We start from the raw sequence: 16,070 nt of genomic DNA, 5'->3' as shown, positions 1-16,070 counted from the left end.
TCTCGTCGATAGAAAGTGCTTCGTGCGCTCTGATTGGTTGAATTTGACAGACAAAGGGAAAAAATGGACCACAGAAGTCGCTGTGATTGGCTGTGAGGTGATGACGCTTAGATGTGATGAATCTTTTAAATCTGAGCTAAAATATCACGTTTCAAGGAAAGATTTATTATATTGCACTTTTAACCTTATCTGACCAAACTGCTATAAAAATGTAAACATAATAACTAAACAGCAGAAAATTTGGATTACAATTAAACAGTAATTAAAAGTTATTTTAAACACAATAGAATAAATAATGGAATACGCAATTTTGTCAAACGTAAGATGATATTGCTAAATATCAATATTGTTATTGAAAACTGTATTGTGAGAACTTGCAAAAAACATAAATGTCAATTTATTTTACTCTATTCTTATTTTGGTGTTTCACAAAAGCCTACACATTAAATCAAGAACTCTACTAAAACAATGTATACCTGAAAGTATTATCGTTCATACCCTTGTAGTCAGATTCTGCTAAGATATTTAATTTTTGAATTTGTTAAGTTGATTTTTTTAAGGACAATATACAAAAAGTAATCTTATTTCTTTGATTTTTAACACCTTGCTTCTAATAAATGTAATTTTTACTCCCTTTTTGAAAGTGTAGGCAGCCATCTTGGATTTGTGAATAAAATGGGACTTGCCACCTGCAATACTTAAACCCTCCACTAAAAGGTATAAAACAAAGAAATGGTTAATAGAGCAGATTTTTTTAAAGGAAGGTACCCTGATTAAAATGGAAGAGATCTCAAAAATCGGTGGTACTCAGGACACCAGTGATAATCAATTAATTATATGGCCGTTCCCACCATCATCAATCACTGCATCCAAACCTTTGCTGCCCAGTTAATAGCATATAAAGCAAAAGTATAACAAGGTTCTGAAAAAAGGGTTTGCAGTCAAATTAAAGGTTAAGCATCACTGATTGTAACTTTTATTTTTCATAATTTCCACTACTGTTTCAATAACATAAGGTGAAATAAATGTCAACTTACTTGTTTGACAATTCTGACATTTAGCAGTACTTTATAGCTTCACTATTTGTATGAATAAAATGCAAACATAGTGTCTTAGAAAGGCTAATAGTAATGTAATAATACAATATGTCTCTTTCTCTTTTTTTGTACTTCAACAAGATTTGAAATGCAGCACAAAGCACACCTTATAAAATCTACCTATAATATAAATAGACATCTTCTGTTCACATTGCCTTACCTCAGCAGATTAGACCACTACCACTAAGGGAGCTAATATGTGCAGATTCAACTAGTTGTATTTTTCATGTCAGATACACTGAATCAAGCTTGAATTTAAATAAAATCAATATTGACATGAAAAAAAATATGCAAATACAAAAGGTTTTTTCTCATTAATGAGCAAGAATGATTTTTTTTTTTTTTACTGCAATTGACCCTTTGCTCGTGACGTCACTCTCTTCGAAACTCGGCCCGCTCCGCCATCACGGACGTCAAATCAATCTTTGCGCTTCTGTAAACACTGTCAAGAAACGCACATTTGGTGGCTTAATGTCGCTTTTATTAAGTTGATTTCCTAGGAAAAATGGTCACAGAGTGCTGCGCGGTCGGCCGCAGAGAAAGACTTTGGTGAAAACTAAACTTCTCATTTTATTTTGTAACTTTTAATCAGGAAAGATACGGCAGCGATGGATGGCCGTCAATAATAATGACTGTCAGCCCTCGGTGTAATCGCGGATTTGCAGCGAATATGAAATATCGCATTGGTAACCATGGAGACAGTGCCCCACCGCCATGTAGCCTAGCACGTACAAAAAAAAAAGGTTAGCATATCCTCTTTTGTACGTTTTTAATGCTGCTCCGGTATAAGAAGACACACTGTTTATGACTTAGTGATGTAAATTATGTGGTGTGAATTCACGCATAGTCGGTAATTTGGTCAACACATCGAGAGGGAGGAGGTATGGGTCTGGTTTTAAACTAGCTATTTCCAATTCTGTGAGCCACAACCAAGTGTGTAACGTTCACAGATAAATTAGCTTGACTCGAACAAGTAGAAGCCATGAATAAACTGGCATAAACAACTTCAGTTGCTCTGTTCAATACTCCCATCCCTCACTTCCGACTCCATCATGGTGCCTCGAATGATTTAGTGACGTAGGGTCAATACAATTCCATGGCTCTTCACATGAAAACATCTTAATGGCTGCTTAAAGCAACCAGAAAAACACTTTTATTAAGGCCCCCTTGCTTGTGTTAGAACTAAACAGGGAAAATGGAGAACATATAGGTTAACATTACAAGCATGTGTAGGTGACTGCGCAGTCCACAGAGAGCATGGGGAGCCCAGCATGGGTGGCTGATTCAGCACTAAGGACAGCTCCTCCCGCCTGCCTCTGCAAGTGTCTCACTAATTATCTGGCTTCATGTGAGCTGCCTCTTTTCTTCCTCATCCAGTTCTTCCTTGAACGCATTTCTCTTGATTGAACCTCACGGTGTTTGTTGCGTTAAAAACATGCATTCAGAATAAATGTGTTTTTGCAGCTTTATAGAGATGTGCAGGTATTACTATTATGAAAAATGCGCACTTATAGTGAAAGAAACAGCAGTTTATCTGCTTTTCTTGTGGGTGTATCCGAATTGGACAGAGCACCGTGTCCCAGTTATTTTTATGAGAGTTTGTCTGAACCCAACTTTGAGAAACTTGACAACCCCTGTGCTTTTTCCATCAACAAAACAATGTTTTGTTGTAGTGAAGCCGGTAATTATGGAAATTAAGGCCTAATTATTCTATTTAAAAAAAGCTAGTGAGGTTTACTTCTTAGTCTCATTGTTGATGTATTATTATCTAATATATGCTATAATGCTGCAAACACAATAATCTGTTGTAATAAATAGCTTTTTAAAGTTAATGTAACTATTTCTTTAACATAAACCTATCTTGGAGAAAAGTATTTTGATATAGGTTTTGAACACAACATTTCTCAGTTTAGCTATTTCTAATAGCACCATTCACTGAAAATTCATACCAGATGTTTGTAACAATCAAAGCAATCTACAAACAAATAAAAGAAAATTAGTCTACAAGTAAAGTTATGGGTAAAAACAAGGAATGAATCAGAAGATAAGTACTGAACACATAAAAATTATGAGTAAAACGACAAAATTAGGAAACCAGCTGAAAGCTGTGAGTATTTAGAAAGCATATATATGCTCACATAGTAACACAAACCAACAAAAGCTCTGCTAAAAAGTTTACTGTTGCCACCAAAGCCATATTGTGGTAATGGAAAGAACACAATTTCTCCCTCTACCATCCTTGGTGAGGTGTCCCTCATAGGATTTCTGACAGAGGAGTTAAAGGAAAAAGAGTTGCTCAAGCTCAGAGGGACACTCACACTCACACAAAGAAAGAACTGCAAATAGCTGACGCAGCTTTTCAAATAAAAGCATTAAGTAATGCACTCAACTGCACTGGACTATATGTGAACTATCTGCACAAGACTCTACTGCTAAAGAAAAAACCTGTTTCATCTTGTTAAATATTTACCAAAGAAAAACAGGAAAATATTGGAAGGATACAGTCTGGTCAGAGGAGATAACGACTTCAGTTTTTGGATGTTGTTGCATACACCATATTTGCATGAAGAATGCTTTCAAAACATCATGGAAAAAGTTAAGTTTGCACCTGGGGAAATAATGATGTGGGTTGTCAGATTAGCTTTTGAGACTGGCAGACTCCAAATAATCAAAACTGATAGTAATAACTGAAGATGTTCAACACAATAATGACAAACAAACAGCCAAGGATATTCCTATTTGATTTCAGAGAAGGAAATTAAAGTCAATCACTGAACATCTGAAAAACAGCAGAAAGAACTGAAAATCAGAGTGCATGCAAAACTCTTGAAGATTTAAAGACAGTTTGTGTGAAAGAATGAGTCAAAATCACCTGAGCAATCAATAGTAGTTTTTCCACACAGGGAATATTTTAAAATCTCTTGAAAGTGTATTTAGTACTTACAATATGTTCTTATAACTAAGTTTTTTTTTAAGCTTATTTACTTAGATTGTCCGGATTACTTGACTTATTGCCAACATCTGGTATAAATGTTATATTAATGGCTTCATTAGAAACACTGAAACTAAGAAAAATAATTATATTAATTTCTCATTAGCACGCATGCATCATGTGTAGAAGCTGTGGTATTTGTTGAAAAATGCATACATAGGATTTGGATTTCTTCTGTGGGATACTTGAAGTGTCAAAATCTATAATTTAGTTAGTTTGTAACAATTGCTTCAGTTGGTGTTGAATCATGAAAGTTTTTTGCTCTCATGCTATGCCAAGAGCTCTTGCTGGTTTCCATTTTTGCCGCATCATCTTTTATTGAGTGCTTAGATGAAGGACTGTTTCGCTCTAGTTACAAAACACTACACTTCTTCTACTTTCTCTTTATGCTGCAAAAACACAATATGCACACAGGAAGAACTTCCTCATGGGGTGATTCTTAAAATGCATAAATCTCTAGGAAATTTTAATGTAGCCATTATTGATATAGGGACTTTTCTTATTAAGCTGGCTTAAAAAAAATAAAAATTAAAAGCAATATATCCTATTTTAGAGCCAACAAACCCTCAAAACCTTGAAAACACAAACCAAAAATAAATCGTAGTTAGTGTTTCCATTTTTATAACACATTTTTAAATCATATAAAAAGCCTTTTGAGTCACATCCATAAAACCAGAATTACACTTTCATATATGGATGATGTGGTGTCTGTTATATGGATGATAACAGACATACATGGTCCAATGTATGTTATTGGACCATCACTGCCACAGAAAGCAACAAGCTTTGTGGCAGCAACAACAGAAAGGAGACAGTTTTCATTTCTGCAAAGTGAATGAGTTCTGTTGAAAAACTGGATAGCTCTACAGATTCATATTAATAAATTCATTATTTGATTAAGGAGTGTTGAAGCACTTCAACGTCTAAAACATAGGCTCCTACAGACTAGCTTTGGACAGCACCGCTCCTGCATCTTTATCCATCACAACTACCTGTGAGTTTCATTTTTTTCTTTGTGTCACACAGAGCCAAAAGACGGAGAGCCTTTTGACTATCACGTTACTGATTATTATGTTAATAGTTGCTCAGCAGATTAAGAATGCTGGTCAGAACAGGAGTAGAATTTTACAAATTATTTTGAAATAAGTTCATTTTAAATTAATCTTATCAATAATACTTTAATCTAAAGCTAAACAAAGTAATAACAATGTAGTTTTTTCCCCTAATACCACTTTTGTAGAATTGCTTAATTTTATTTATTTATTTGCCTTCTGTTCTCAGACACCAGTTCTCTTGACTTCTTTCATCAGCTCCCCTCATGCATTAGTCAAACATTTAGTTTTTAAATTAAACTAAGCTTTTGGCTTGAAAACACAAATCTCATTGTGACTTGAAATGCTTTTGTAATATTGGATTATTTCATTATATGTAGCTCATAAAAGACAATCAAGAAAGCAATTCCAGCTTTTAGAATGCTCCACAATGAGTGAATGATTACTATATTGATTAATTAATTTAATTAGGCTACCAGGGTTTCCTACGGTGTATTATAAGCCTGGCGGGCCACCAGGTTTGACTTGTCCCCACCAGGCTTACCATAATTTATTTATTTTATAATTTTTTTAAGGTATGCTTTTTTTTGTAAGACTTTATAATTGGTGTTTAAGTATTAATGCTCCAGTCTTCCAATAATGCATAACTATCAAGTGATAATTTAAAATTTTCTGTCAACTTTAAACATTTTTTAACTCAAAAACATGGCGGCCGGCTGGATGGATGACTGCCCTAGCACCCCGAGCGCCAAGGTTAGAAAGTTTTCTGGGGGAAAGCATGGGTTACATTACCATTTTCCTTGCTTATTATTATGATTACATTGCCCATATTTTCTAAATAAATAACAAAGAAAATAATTTACTCACCAGGTGAATATGCTGCACCTCCTGCAAAGCCTTGAAGGATGAACACACTGACAACAGAGAGCTGGTTTTCTAATTTAATGTCCATGTGATTGCAGTAATAAATGGACATTGGCTGCATTTGACTGCTTCTGCTTATCAAATTAAAAATGAAACACAAAGCCTCTGGTGGCCCCAAAGGAAGCAGCATTGAGTCGGCAAGGGGACAGAGGCTGAAGTAAACTTGGAAACCAGTTAGATCTGCAGGCTCTTCTTTCAGTTGCTTTGGCAGAGAGGGACTGGACCCCCTCCCATCCAAACAGATGTCCCCTTCGGTCTGCTCCAGGATCGGCCAATCAAAACCGTTTATGCAATTTCCCGTGTTGGCTGCTGACTTATTTATAATAGCCTTTTAATCTGCTATCATTTATCCGCTGAAGGAAATAAACAATAAATCTCCATTTGAAATATGAGCAAAGCATAATAGTTTGCTCAGATTTTGAAGCACTAGAAGAGCAACAAGCAACATATTTTCTCTTCATTGTTACAGATATGACAATGTAAGACAGGAAACAGATATTTGTTTAATTATTGGCAATAAATTGATCTTATCAATAATATTTTAATTTAAAGCTAAAAACCTCCCAACCATTTCTAAAAGATAAACTCCACTGTTCTTAGTTCATCAGAATATTTTAAATAGAAATTCAAGTCTTCTTGATTCACAAAGAGGTCTGTCTATCTTTACCACTCTTGAAAGTGGGAAAGACAGGAGAACATGCTTTTCAAGTAAGGAAGATGTGTGCCAATCCTCATGAGATGGGAAACGGCAACAGGAACTTGCCTAATGTTGCTCATATCTGTTGTCAGAGCAATAATCAGAAAGCTTAAAGCATCAAGAACTGTCAAAATGCAGGCGGTTTGAGGATTCAAGTTTATGTTTGCCACCATAGATGGAGCAAAAGAAACAAGGTTTTTTTTAAAAAAAGAAAAACATTCTGCTAAGCACACTGAGCTGCACCATAAAGTGGCGAAACACCAAATCTCACAATTTGCCATCTACATGCTGAAGGAAACCCTCACCACATAGTTCAAATACATTTTTGAAGGGCATTTTTGGTATTTTGCTGGATTGGGAGGACTAACTGATCATTTGGTGTAAACATCGGGAGCCTTCGGAGACTCAAAACAGACGTTCTGTCTCAGGACATTAATTTCCTGAGCCAAATGCAGATCCCTCCAGACGCTACTTAGGCCAGAGAAAAGAAAATCGGTCAAATAGAGGAGAAGTGAGGAGAATAAGAGATAAGTGGGGTAGAGGTGCGGAGTGATGAAGGAGGAAGGGATGGACATCTGAGGATAAATGGAGGGCGGGGTTTAAGAAAAATGATAAATAGTGCTGATCAGAAGAGACTGAATGCTGGATTGAGCTAAAGCTAACTCCAAAAGGCCTTTTCTGTCCTCCCATCAGAAATATAAATGAGTTGCTTTTGATAAACTTTATCAAGTGCTTTGACCTGAGGAGGAAAGCATTAAGCTTTCCACCGAAACACCCAGGGGATGTGGCATTAGACAAATGATTAATATGTGGGGAAGCACCTCCTGTCCACTGTTTAGTTTAGAGGATGATCTGTGATGCTGTTGGCTTGTGTTATGGGAACTTGTTAAAATGCATGAGATTTTCAAAATAATAACTGGCTTGTCACTAGTTCACACTGTAGCCTGAAGTGACTGTAGTCAATTCCGATTTTTATTTTTTTAAATTTGCGTAATGCGATTTTTATTTGATATTTTCATGACAGTCTGAACAACACAGGTTGGATTTTTTTCGAATGCGACCCAGGTCAGTTGGATATTCGATACGTATCCGATCTTTTCAAATGAGACCCGAGTCTCATTGGCCAGGTCCTGAACGTCACTGATACTCGACAGACGTCACTATTCTGCGTCCTGGAAGCCCAAGCGGGAATAAAAACCACAACCATGGCGGACTACAATGAGGGTTAAGTTGTTAATGTGCTGGCTCCGGAATAACAACTTTAAAGTCCCAAGCTTTGCTCCGCTGTTAGCATCCATGTTTACTTCTGCTAACCCTACTTTTTTTTTATGGTGATTAGCAAACAATGAGCATGCGCTCTATTGTGTTATTGCGCCCTCTTCTGAGCATGCGGGACACTTTCAGGTCGTTTGCCGTTCAGACAGGAAATCGCATACAGGTTGCATATGTTTGGAAGTGTGAACGATCACGACAAAAAAATAAAATAAATCCGATTTCGCATAAAATTGGAATTGGGTCACTGCAGACTGCATGTATGGCCAAATTAGCAAAGAGACAAAAATATTTTTTCTTAATAATTGGTCAAACATACTTTTTTCTGTATGCATAAATTTGCAGACATAACAATGCTCATTGTTGATATGTGTGAGTTGTGCTTATAAAAAGAAAATACAAAACCAAAAGATAATTATTTTTTAACAAACATTACTTGTCCCACTAAATCCATGAACTCAGATTAAAGATCGGATTTGTCGAAATTTTTTAATTTACTATTATTCCAGTAAAAGATGAGTTTTTCATTGTAACATCCATAGTGAGTGTCAACAAAGCAGAGTATAATCCTCAGGGGATTTTTCAGTGTTTCCAAGAATGTCTGTACAAAATCCGCCCAGTCAGGACAGTCCTCACACATCATCTTAGGTGCTGGAAACTGTGCAGAGCTCTTGCATGCCAACTGAGGCTGAGAGCAGTCACAATGTGAACCAAAAATGTAACTGGACTCAGTCCACTTAATATTTTGCCAGTCAGCATAGAGCGAGAAAGCTGCAAATGTCCATAAAAAGAAAACTTCATGTCCTGCTATGGTCTTCGAAGCTGTGCAGGCTGCCAAGTGCAACATGCTTTTAAAGATCACAAAGAAAACAGAAGACAAACTGCATATTTCACATGTCTCATGAGGACAAAAATAATTTCAAAAGACCCTCAAGCCACTCAGCCTTCCTTGAAGTTTATGAGCCTGCTATGTGAAAACTGTTTCATTGTAAAGCTGATTTTCTATTCAAATGAGCAAGCCTCATTTAAACTCTTTGATGTGACGAACATCTACAGATCCCAGCCAAATCTAGGTCAAACACCAACCTGGCAAATCCCGATACGAGAAGCCCGTTCCTCTACTGATGTAACCAGAGAGTGTTTGTTCACGTCTGAAACAGGCTAGTGTTTTTACTGACTCTGAAGGATTTTGAATTGTGTGTCATGCAAGAAAAACGGGGAAAGTGTCAAAGCGTTAATGGCAGTGTGAAAGATGTTCTATTTTAAGCTCTGTGTGCTTTTTAAAACTGGTTAGCTGAGAAGATATTTATAGATGAGGTATTATAAAAAGAAATGTACAAACGAAGCTTTCAAGTTGTCAGAAAAATGGAGAAAAATAACTGAGGAAGAAAGAAACACTCCAGAAAAACAATATGTGGCATTCTGATGCGTGAGATTAACGTAACGTCTATTTCAACCAAATTGTTTACATTTCAGAGCAAATTATTTAACAGTTTAAATTAAACCAATGGTTTCTACAACTGAAATGGTAAAACAAAGGAGGAATGTTTTAAGACATCTGCAAGTACTTTTGTTCCCTGCATGTGGATTTAAATTTGTTTTTACAACTCTTTTCTGATTTTACTTTTTTTTTTGTCTGTCATAAAAGGGTTTACATCAAAGATAATCTGGGTAAATTCAAAATGCATATTTTTAAATGATCTTCTCCCCCTTTTTTAAAAGAAAAATCATCCAAACCAACCTGAGCCTACGTAAAACGTGTTTGCCCTCTAAACATCATTTACAACTGCTATCAAGCATTTGCAAAAACTGGTTGAAAATTATTTCCATCACCGTTGAGAGAATTTCTTTTAATATTGCTTTAATTCAGCCAAATCATAGTTTTTTTCACACCTGAAGGGTTTATTTAAGGTTCTGTCAAATAATTCAAATCGGATTTAAGTCCATAAAAAACTTCAAAATAATTTTCTGACATGCATTTAGTTCTATTCCAGAAATAAGGAGTGGCACACTTTATTCAGGTTTCAGTCGACAGAATCATTTCCCAGAAGTCTTGGGAATGATCAAGATGTTTTTCAGAAAATTGTTCATTTTGATCAGAAAAGGGATTTCAGTTAAATTAAACTAAGTTTATATAGAGAGCACCAATTCCCAATTGAGCACCCAGTTACAACAGCCAACCACATAACAACAGTTACTCAAACCTTAGCAAGCGTGTAGCAACAGTGGAGAGGAAAAACAACTCCTTTAAAAGGAAGAAACTTCCAGCAGAACCAGAACTAGGCTCCGTAAGAGAAGATAGAGCAGATACACAAAAAGCAACAGACTAGATGTAGCTTCTATAGAGATAAAAAAGACAGAGAAAACATAAAGTTAACTGTTAAAAAAGGCCAATAACGCAAATCGGAGAGCAGTCTGCCAGTCAGGCCTGGGTGTGTGCAGAAAAAAAAGTGTGTTCAATGGCAGATAATTCATGATTTACCAAGGAAGTTATTTGAATAATTATAATTAAAAGCATTATAATTACTAATTATAGATGGTAGTTTTGTGTATTTTGTATTTGCTCAGGTTATCTTTCTCTCATATTAAAATTGGTTTGGTCTGAAACTTTTAATTGTGACAAAAAAGCAAACAGAAGAAACCTCTTAGAGGGCAAACGATGTCTTTCGGCATCACACTGGTATCATCCACGTGATTATACGAAAATGGCTCACTGAGCTGTTTGGATCAGGATAAAAGCAAATTAGATGGAGTTGCTCTATACCTGTGATGAATTAAAAACATCAGCACCAGGGAGAACAGTTAGCATGCGAGATGTGACTTATTTATAGAGAACCGCTGACTCCGACCCTCCTGGAATTTGGCTTGTTTTTACCATAAATTACATAAACCAAATATGGTGCCATTATTTGTTTTGCCAAGTGTTAAGTTGAAATAAACCAACTCAGTGAAAGTTGGAGCAAGCACAAGCCAGATATACCTGATTGTAACAAAATTAACATACTAAAACTGGTCAACAAGAAGGAATGAAATTGCCAGGCTACAACAGGATTATATGAAAATGATTTGGACCTAATAAGAGTAGCTAAATGTGTGGCCAGCCTCATCCTGTAACTCACCATCAAATTAGAAGTGAGCATCTGATTACAGAGAAAAGACAGTCTCAAGATTGAACTCTAAACACCATTTGTGCTAATTTTAGGTTTCATCCCTTTAAAAATTATCTGTCTATCTAGGCAGCATTTTGATACTAGAATATATGAACACAGTCAATTCGTAATATTAGCCTTACCTCACACAGTAAAATATTGATGATTTATTTAAAATTTCTTAAACGGATAGCTCTGGACTATTTCAGTAAGCCTCTGTTAAAAGATTATAAGCAGTTAAAATCATATTAGATAACAATTTTGATGTCTTAAACTAGTATAATCTAGGTTAGTAGTTCCCGGGGGCTAAAGCTAATGGCTAATCCAAAAAAGGGGGAGAGACTAAAGTGGACTTCTACTCAGTGGCAGTGCCACTGAGCCCTTGCCGTAGGGAGCCCTTGCCACCCCTACTGCCACCCCACTGGAAATGGTAATTTTAAAATATAATACTCATGAGATCGGCAAAGATTTGCCAGGAAAACTGTAATTTCCGACTGTCCCTGAAGGCAGTCCGATGCAGTAGCAGCCTATGCTGCTCACTGACGCTGTTCATTGGTTAAGCTGACATGTGGTTCCTGCTTGATCCTAAACACACCCGCGGCTTTAGAGTACACCGTTGAGGAGTTTTGCAGGTATTTACAACATTTTACCGCTCAGCGGTAACCGCTGTGTTACCTTCCTAATGAGAGGCGGCACTTGTCATACATTTCTAAAAAGAAAAAAAAAATGGTTCTGCACCGCTCCGTAGTGCCTCGTTTATTATATTAGCCATGCTAGTGCTGATTGATCATGTTTTAGACAGATTATGTTAACATATGTTTTAGTGCACATGCTGCCCTGTAGTGTTTTATTCATTTGGCCAGGATATATCTCCCAGCTCTTGCTTGAAATGTGTGTGGTAAGAATATGTGAAAAACCATTGTTAAGTTTTATAAAGACTGAAATGTAAGTAGGCTCTGTCATGTGAAAGCTTTGAATTATCACCTAACTAGTTATATTAATTAATTTAATTAGTCTATTTTTAATTTAGTATTATTTTAGCTAGCTACAGAAATCAGAGAAGTTTTGTCTGGATACCTTTTAAAATCAAAGTTTGTCTTAAATTAACATCCTATTTTGTAAATGTAGATATTTAGAAAGCTTTTAAACAATGCATATTGATTGTAGCTTTATTTTTGATGATGGTGGCAGTGTTTAAATGTATTTCTTAAATCAGTTGTAGAAGAGGGTTTGAAACTTGTGGTGTAGCTGAATGAAGAGCTGCATATAGAAATAGATGGCTGACATTTTTGGTGTCTCATTAGTCTACAGACTGTGATTTATAAAATAACAATACAGTATTTTTTTCAATATGACTGCATCTCTAGTATAACCCCAAAACTGTCTCTGATTGGCTGATCAGCCCCTCCTGACAACTCCTCTCCTGGAGTCCTACACATCCGGTCCAAGTAACTCTGAGTTTGAGGAAAACTTTTCAGAAAAGAAAAATGTAAGAGTGTTCTGGATTGTATAAAATAATATGTATGAATATGTCATTCAATTTAAATGTCTTTAGAAAGAGTATTTGAATCAAACAGAATATGTGTTTTAATCTCAGAAATAGTTCATGTAAAATTACTTTTTAGTTTTAGAAAAAGTAACATAATTTCCGATATAAATCAAATGTTAAAGAACCCCTAATATTCCCATAGGAGTTATTTACTATTGGGAGGAGAGGATATCACCTAGTTAAGTTTTTATAAGGCCCAAAAGAAGAATAATGTTTTTTATTTTATGTTCAGGATTGACTTAGACATGATGGCCTGAAGAGATGTTTAAACTGATGGATCATCAGACGCTGCAAGTCTTCCTGAAAAGAAAGGACAAGGCAAAGCGGATGGGCCAGGAAGACACTGGGATTTGTGTTTGACATGCCAAAAGGTGTTGGCACTCCAAACTGCTGACTCATGCACCAGGTCTGCAGGGATTATTGGGATTATTAGTTTTTAATGTGTCCTTGGCATTATTTTAAAAAATGTTGCTCCTGTCAGCAGAAACCAGAGGAATGCACAAGCTGAGTGACTAACTCTGGCAGAGACAAGAGATTTAAACAACATCCTGTGGTTACTTTTAGGTTGATTTAGCATGTTGCAGAGATATATACTTTATCTAAAAACTTGACATGGCACCCTAAAGAAATATTATTGCAGCTCTGACTTGCATCCAAAGACCCAAAACCTGAATTTCTGTTTAAATACAAAATGTCCCCTGAGGTTGAGTTGTAGCACTGCATCAACTGGAATAGTGTTCATTACTTCTTTGGAATAAATTAACATTTTTTCATTGTATTTCCTTATATTAAGGTACTGGCATTGACATTGATAATGAAAAATGTAAAATCTTGATGTTGTTTATGTTTTCAAAACCTTGCTAAATCTGGACAGTTCCAGTCAGAAATGCAAATAAACTCATCTGCATTAGTCTCAAATTATTTAGGGGCTTTTAATGATTCATTTGAATCATTCATGTTTAAGAGTGGGATTTGTTGTTCTCCAGCTGTTTTGAATGGTTTCTGATTTTTTTAAAAAATTAGGAGTGAGGTTGAGTTCATTCCACAAGTTTAAAGTTCATTTGCTGCAAACCCAGATTTGATCCGTGTTTCTGATCATTGTCCGCTTTTCCCCGTCTCAAAAATCTAGATGTTGATTTGATGTGGAATTGAAGAATTTGGAAGAGGAAGTAAGAATAAAATCCCCTCCATTATTTCGCCTGCCACCAAGACCAATGGCAGAAAGAAAGCCATCCAACGGCATGATGCTGCCATGAATATGACAGCGGATACAGTGTTCTTAGGTTTATAAACCTTAAATTGTATGATTTGACTTGAGTAGGCCATGTGCGTATCTTAGATATTTTATCATATTTCACTAATTCTTTTGTTCTGCACTTGTTCAGTTTGCTAAATTGTAAAGCCCTTTATTTGACTTTTGCTATTCTTTAATGTGGTGTAGTCAAAAAATTTAAATTTGAGTCCTCAAAATATCATTCCAGTTAGGCCTGTCACAATAAACAATAAATCAGTTAATCGCATAATAATGTAAAAGAAACTCAATAATTTTTATTTGCGTGATTTATCATTTTTCTCTCTTTTTTCTCTTTTTACCAAAAATTAAATGACAAAAATCTCCAGTCTGGTGCTTTTGGTCTCAACCATCCCTTTTTTGAAAGATAATTGTGTTTACACAGCCTTCATAATTCATTTCATTAGTTGTTTCTGATGTTTCGTCTATTCATTTTGGATATTTCAAATGTCTCCCAGTTCCAGTGTTTAAATGTTCCATAGAATTTAAAGTTTATTGATCTTTGAGAATGTGTTCTTGCCATCATTACTATATAACGTGAAAATGGTCTCAAAACAACATTATCGTTTATAGGAAGACGTTCTGGGACAATTTATCGTCCAGCAAAGTTTGTTATCGTGACAGGCCTAATTCCATTCAAACAATTTTATGAGACCACGTCTAAATCAGAAATAATGTTAAAAGGCAAACATTAAGCATTAAACATTCAGTCATAATGAGGTGCATTTTCAGTCTTGATCCAGATGTGGTGTTGACTCGGATAGTCTCCCCAAAGGAAAGTAACCGAAGTGAAATGTGTCGTGTTGTATAAACATGCAGAGGCAAACTGAGGTGTACCTTTGCTTCCCCTAGTTTTGCTGATGTTTCACCAGCATCACAGTTTTTACAGCCACTCTCCTCAGTCTGCCTCAGCATAAATCCAAAGCTTCATGCAATCCAGGGAAATTTTTCGTCAGGGCGGATCTGAAAAGCCCTCACAACCATAAACTGCTCCCAGAAAGCAAGTGAGGTCAAAACAGAAAGAAAATGGACCAAATTCCAAAATAAAGCATCAACAAATTGTTTATTTTTGTTGTATTATTGAGATGCAGCAACTGGGGAAAAAAAATCAAGTGCTGCATTAATTTTCAGACTTGGGTTTCTTCTTGTCAGAGCAATCATTAGTCATTGATTCCACTTGTCCAGGCCCGCAGCATTACTAGTAATTAGCTTAGTAATGGCAAAGCAATATTTTGTCAAATTTAAATATCAGCCTTTGGCTCAGACAGCTGGGTAAACCGCTGCTGAAATGTTGCACTGCAGCTTAACACGTAAAGCCACGACTGTTCTGGTAACTGTCTGCAGCCCTCATGATATAATAATATACTTACTTTAAATTGCAGCACTCCAAGGCTGAAAATAAATCCTGACTCGCTTCCCCTCCTTTGCCTTTATTCTTACTTCCTCTTCCTTTCTGCTCCTTCTTTCACCAGAAAGCTGACTTGGTGCATCCATAAAGCTTAACTAACTGGCAAATCCCTCCCCTCCGTCTCACTTGCTGCTCCGACAAGAATATCTGAGAGGTTATTTCCATGCTTTACTGCTCCTCAACAGCCATGAACTCCAGGCCCTTCCCTATGAGCTGGAAGGAGATGGAAGTTTGCTGAATTAATCTCATGGTCCTTTACGTGAAGCCGCATAACACTGTTACATTACTGTTATATCCTTTATCATGCAATAAAAAAAAAGACAATTTCTACCCTTACATTGTTCTTCTGTTTCTGCTTTTTGTCAAATATGCATTTCTTCAGCTTACAGTCATCATGATGGAAAAAGTTTTTATCATTATAATAATAGTCATGTTGGTGATTAGCTGAGTTTAATTAATTGATCACCACCAGGTGTGAATGTCTCTATAACAGCAGATTTTGTTTGCATGGTTTTAGGGCATACAGTTGTGTTAACACTATCAAAAGGAGGAAAAGCCTCAAATTAACACAGGAGTGGATATCTAATAATAATAATAAAAAAAACATAAATAAAAATAAATAAAAGTCACGCCATTGAC

The 16,070-nt window shown here is 36.0% G+C and overlaps 1 long non-coding RNA gene across 1 annotated transcript; it reads left to right on the top strand.

Annotated features, from left to right (window-relative positions):
- Nucleotides 1-11,761: 11,761 nt before the first annotated feature.
- On the top strand, nucleotides 11,762-15,993 carry LOC122823344. Its single transcript, XR_006369319.1, has 3 exons — nucleotides 11,762-11,815; nucleotides 12,965-13,138; nucleotides 15,496-15,993. It is a non-coding gene; the product is annotated as an uncharacterized LOC122823344 (long non-coding RNA).
- Nucleotides 15,994-16,070: the final 77 nt, after the last annotated feature.

The sequence above is a fragment of the Gambusia affinis genome, linkage group LG20 (assembly GCF_019740435.1).
Source record: "Gambusia affinis linkage group LG20, SWU_Gaff_1.0, whole genome shotgun sequence".
Taxonomy (NCBI): Eukaryota; Metazoa; Chordata; class Actinopteri; order Cyprinodontiformes; family Poeciliidae; genus Gambusia; species Gambusia affinis.
This window is presented reverse-complemented; position numbering and strand designations above follow the sequence as displayed.